Source organism: Cervus canadensis, chromosome 9, assembly GCF_019320065.1.
Source record: "Cervus canadensis isolate Bull #8, Minnesota chromosome 9, ASM1932006v1, whole genome shotgun sequence".
NCBI classification, from domain to species: Eukaryota; Metazoa; Chordata; class Mammalia; order Artiodactyla; family Cervidae; genus Cervus; species Cervus canadensis.
The window spans coordinates 1836617-1842292 of record NC_057394.1 but is presented as its reverse complement, the minus strand read 5'-3'; the positions used below and the strand labels follow the sequence as shown (position 1 = coordinate 1842292).

Below are 5676 nucleotides of genomic sequence, written 5' to 3'. Positions count from 1 at the left end.
GAGCCTGGCGGGCTACAGTCCATAGCGTCACGAAAGAGGCAGACACAACTTTAGCGACTTAACAACAACAACATGTTTCACACACTCCAAAACAAATTAGTAAAATCAGCCAAGATGGAGACAGATCCAAAATGGAATACAAGCCCCAGATGGAATTATAGGTGGATAAGAGAGCCCCATGGGAGAGCGGGCTTCCCAGGTGGTAAAGAACATGCCTGCTAATGCAGGAGATATAAGAGACGTGGGTTCGATTTCTGGGCTGGGAAGATCCCCTGTGGAAGGGTGTGGCAACCCACTCCAGTATTCTTGCCTGGAGAATCCCATGGACAGAGGAGCCGGGTGGGCTACAGTCCCTGGGGTCGCAGAGTCAGACACGACTGAAGTGACTTGGCATGCACAGAGCAGGCATGCCAGAAGGGTGTGGGAAGAAAAGAACTAATAAGGAAATTTGGAGAGCAGGTCGCCAGTGCACACGGCAAGGCTGAGAGCGAAAGGCTGGACCTGCCTCTGGTCTGACAGCAGCTCCGTTTCCCGCAGGGGTGGGGATCCACCGGGAAGTCTGCTCCTGTGTCCTGGAATTCCAGAACTGGGTCAGGGGGTCCGCCCTCGTGGCGTCTGGGGGTCGGGTTTCTCTCAGTGAAGAGGAGAGGAGGACTGGAGGGAAGGGATAGTTAGGGACTTTGGGAAGGTCATGTACACACTGCTCTATTTAAAATGGACAACCAGCAAACACCTATGCATAGCACAGGGAACTCTGCCCAGTGTTACGTGGCCCCCTGGATGGGAGTTTGGGGGAGAATGGATACGTGTCTATGCATGGCTGAGTCCCTTTGATGTCCACCTCAAGCTACCACAACCTTGTTCATCGGCTATACTCCAATATAAAATGTTTTTGGTGTTAAAAAAATTTTAAAAATTATAAAGGCAAAAAAAAAGAGGCTGCGGCTCAGGTAAGCCCGAAGGTCAGGTGGGGTCAGTCTGAACTCATGGAGTCTGACATCTGAACAGGGAAGTGTAGAATAGACGGATCTGCACACCCAAATCTTCCTGGCCCTGTCTGCGGGGAGGGCCTGGAAACCACAACAGGTCAGGAGCGGGGAGCACGTGCAGCCCCAGACCTTGAAGTCCAGCCACCGTCCCCCAGGACGAGGACTCAGGGCTCCTTGGAGACGTGGGGTGGGGCTCGGGAAAGGGAGGGAGCGGCCTGGGGCTTCTCGTGTTGCCAGAAAGCTAGAAGGTGCTCCCAAGTGATGACAGCGTGCCGAGCTCCTAGGAAACAAGTCTGAGAGCCTGAGAAACTAAATATTCATGGTTTATTGCCCGCTATCAGTATCAGCTGTTAGTATAGTTCATAGAGATGTAAACACATAATGGAATAAACAATGAATAAAGAGAGGAGGAAAAAGCGTTCTTCCTTGCGGTAAAATTCTAACCAATTCGTGTGGAAGGAATGATGGAAACAGGAACTGACCTTTTGGCAAATAGATGGGGAGACGATGGAAACAGAGACAGACTTGATTTTCTTGGGCTCCAAAATCACTGCAGATGGTGACTGCAGCCATGGAATTAAAAGACGCTTGCTTCTTGGAAGGAAAGCTATGACACACCTAGCCAGTGTACTAAAAAGCAGAGGCACCACTTTGCTGACATAGGTCCGAACTGTCATAGCTGTGGCTTTTCCAGTAGTCGTGTATGGATGTGAGAATTGGATCATAAAGAAGGCTGAGCACTGAAGAATTGATGCTTTTGAACTGTGGTGTTGGAGAAGACTCTGGAGAGTCCCTTGGACTGCAAGGAGATCAAACCAGTCAGTCCTAAAGGAAATCAGTCCTGAATATTCTTTGAAAGAACTGATGCTGAAACAGAAACTCCAGTACTTTGGCCACCTGACACGAAGTGCCAACTCATTGGAAAAGACCCTGATGCTGGGAAAGATTGAAGGCAGGAGGAGAAGGGGACCACAGAGGGTGGATGCCTCTGGGAGATGGTGAAGGACAGGGAAGCCTGGTGTGCTGCAGTCCACGGGGTCTCAAAGAGTTGAGAGTGGACAACAACAAAAGCAGTGGTTATTCCCGCAGGCAAGAAGCAAAGGACGCTAAATCCATAGGTGAAAATAAGATGAGAAAGAAAGATATTTTCAGAATCTGAAAGTGTCTCCCCACAAGATATTAATTATTTACACATGCAAAAACTTTTAACTTGATTATGGAGAAACCAGGTATTCACCACCTTAACCCAGCAATGAAGCAAACTTCCCTGACAAAGAGACATATTTGCATCACATCTTTCACATTTTTGCCCCAAATGCATAACCTGAATTTAGTCGTGGAAAAATGTGAGACAAACTCAAATGGAAAGAGATTCTATGAAAGAACTAGCCCGCGCTATCTTCAAGGCCGTGAAGGACAGATCAGGAAACTTCCCAGGTTGGAAGAGACTAAAAGTGACATGAGAGATAAATACAATGTGGAATCCTGGATGGATCCTGGAGCCAGAAAAAAAAATTGGGAAAATAATAGGCCAACTTGGCACTGGGTCTGTAGGTCACCTGACCGTGATGCATCAGCAGAGCTGCATGGTTTTCGTGGTGGTTGTGTTTGGGTTATGTTAGACGTCCATGGCAGGCAGCGCCTTGGAAAGGGAGAACGGGAAGCTGTCTGTATTGCTGTTACAAGTTTGTTTTGCATAAGTCCGAAAAGATCTCACAAAGAAGACTGGATTAAACGCTTGCATTGTCCTCGTTTTGCACGAGGTATTGTTTCCCAGACACGCTGCCACATGTGCACGCACACTCAGGGTTACACAGCAGCAACCCACTTCCGTTTATAAATCGCTGGAGACGGCCTGCCTGTGGCCAAGAGCACGCGGCGAGGACGTGTCTCTGTTCAGAGGCACCGTCGTGGTCGCTGCTGAGGGTGACAGTCCTCTGCCCCGCTCACAACTTCCTTCTGTTCCTGCTCTGGCACTCGGGAGACCCCATCTGCACCCAAGTGCCACCCCTTCCCCTCTTGGAGCTGTCCCTTCGAGCTCCTAGGTGACCACGCTAAGGCTTTTGTCTCCTCTCGCAAACCTCCAACGCCCTCTCTGCCCCGTCTCACGTCCTGCCCCGATGCCAGTTCCCCATGGACTTCTCCCAGAACAGCCGCGGTCCAGGCACCCAGCCCTCTAACGTGAGGAGGTGGATGAGGCCAGAATCAGGAGCACCCTCGCCATGGCTGGCGGCTCTGCTGGCGACCACGTCGCCCGCTGGAATTCGGCGTGGTGAGAGCCGGGGAGCGGGGGTCTGGCCTCCTTCCATGTGCCTCACTCGCCTGCCTCCTGTATAAGTCGCCAACTTCGCTCCAGGTCACCCTCGGCCTTGACTCTCACGGGACAGTGGCCATTGGTCAAGAAGCTGGGGGCCCAGACACAGCGCGGGCCAGCAACGGCCCCTGCTCCCAGGACACGCCGCAAGGGCAGCTGCCCCGGAGGTGGGGTCTCTGCGTCCTGAGCCTGGGGCTCATGGCCACCCCCAGTGGCATCCCGGGCGCTGGTTTCACGGGGAGGGGTGGTAATCTCAGGACAGAGGGGAGTGGCTTCTTCGCTCAGGGAACTTTCCGCCCCACCCTAGCCCGCTCCCTGTCCCTCCCAGCCCCCAGACTGCAGGTGAGCCTCTGTTTGTCCCCAGGTCCTCCCCCAGGCCGGCCCTCACCCGCCCGCCCTGCCCCAAGCTCATAACTCACCTCTGCTTTCTCTCATTCACACATGGCGGTTAGGAGCAACACACTTCCATTAACAGATCCACCGGCTCTGAAGCCCCGGGGCCCTCAGGAATCTACCGTGGTGCCAGCAGCTCAGGGAGCCGCCCGCGGGATGCCACGCTGGCCCCTTGGGTCAGTCTCAGGATGGAGGGGCGGCCAGGGACACGCATAGTGGTGGGTGCGGTCCCCTCTGCGTCCGTCCACCACGCGGCCGGCTGGGGAATCTCACGGTCCCTCTGAGGACCCCGGTGCGTCCTCGGACAGCGGACTGGCCCCACCCGGTCCTTCCCGCCTCACCCCTGACCCCCGACAGCCCCTCCAAGGACTCCCGTCCCGGGACACTCAGCCCATTCTCCCCTCTTCAGTGACTGCGATGGGCGGGACGCGGGGAGCCTGTGCCCCCAGGCCAGGCCAGCTCATGCTCAGACTTCTCGGTACAGACTCGCCCCATAACTTCTCCCACCGTGGGCCCGCAAGAAGACGTCCAGCTTTATTTATCTCATAACCACCAGGCCGCTTGCACAGTTAAGGAGCGGCTGCACCCAGAGGTCTTAGAAGTGTTAACTGGACTGGACTCCTGTTACTGCTCCAGCTTCCAAACCCAGAGGCTGGCTCGCGGGAGAGCCCGGAGACCAGGGCCAGACAAACCTGAGGTCCTGGCCCTGCCTTAGCGGAGCTCACTGGGGCCCGGGAGTGAGTACTGGAGGCAGTGCCCGTCCCCCAGGACCTCGTCTCGCTTCCAGCGCTCAGATCGGGGCGCAGAGGGAGCCCCGGGAGCTGTGTGACGCCCCCTTTCTTGTGCTTGGCCTCCAGGCTAAAGGGCTGCTCTGTGACCCCGAAGGATGCTGGCTCTGCAGCCTCAGAGCCCTGGCTCACTGCTCTTCATCCCCTTCCCTGGGGGCGCTCCCCTCGGGGACACTGGGCTCTCCCCGCCCCGCTCGCCCCGGGAAGGAGCAGTGACCGCATGGAATTGCGGGGGCAAGGGGTGGGGCGGCACCGGGATGCCCTCCCCTGCCGGGGCGGCCGCCTGCCTGCCGGACGGCGGGACAGCGTGCTCCTCAGACCCACGGGCAGGGGGTGGGGCTGGGCACCCTGTCCCCGCGAGGCGGGGACCTGCCTGACCTGACCTGGGGCAGTGGCCTCACTCTCCGTCCAGGCTGTTCACCCCGGGAAGGAGGCATCTCTGTCTGCAGACTCTGGCCTCCCACCACGGCTGAGCTCTGGCGGGGCCCACCGGGGTGCGTTTACCGTTAAAGAAGAGTTTGTCGTCCTTCTTGGCAGAGAGCTGACTTTCATGTTGCATCTTCTTATTAGTGCTGGCCTGATAATTCATTTTAATACGGGCTTCTTTGATGAAGAGCATGGAAAAAAAAAAAGCCAGGGAAAGCATGATGCAGGGTTGCTCTGACCCACACTGCACTTTGGAACCTGAGGCGGGGTGCTAACATACTTTCCAGCTTCTCCTGACAACGTGCTCTAGGGAGTCAATGTGCACAGGTGGGCATTCTCTGACCTCTGTGAACCCAACCGTTTGGCGGATGTTCCGAGAGCTAATCCAAGAAACTGGCATTGACATCTGGATGCAGAATTTCAAGTAAACGCTGACCTTCCCTGCTGCTGAATGCATTCCATGCCCGGTTGTAATTTCAGACACGCGGCTCTCACCATCGTTGAGGGTTAACCGAGTGTTCTGCTTGGACCTCAGGGTGCTATTTCCCTTTTCTGTGTATGTTTGGACCACGCTAAGCTGCAAACTCTGGGAGATGGTGAAGGACAGGGAAGCCTGGCGTGCTGCAGTCCATGGGGTTGCAAAGAGTCGGACACAACTGAGCGACTGAGCAACAACAAAATTGCACTTGGGAAAAGCACGCTGTTTTGTTCACTATCAGCTCTGTGGCCGGGGCCAGTCCATTCAGACCCTAGTTTTGTCCCCTGT

The 5676-nt window shown here is 55.4% G+C and overlaps 1 long non-coding RNA gene across 1 annotated transcript in view; it reads right to left on the bottom strand.

The window, feature by feature from the left end:
• LOC122447464 overlaps positions 1-5191 on the bottom strand; it is a 9189-nt gene extending 3998 nt beyond the window's left edge. The window contains exon 1 of the long non-coding RNA XR_006271244.1: positions 4989-5191. This is a non-coding gene — a long non-coding RNA (uncharacterized LOC122447464). The remainder of the gene's footprint in view (positions 1-4988) is intronic.
• Positions 5192-5676: the final 485 nt, after the last annotated feature.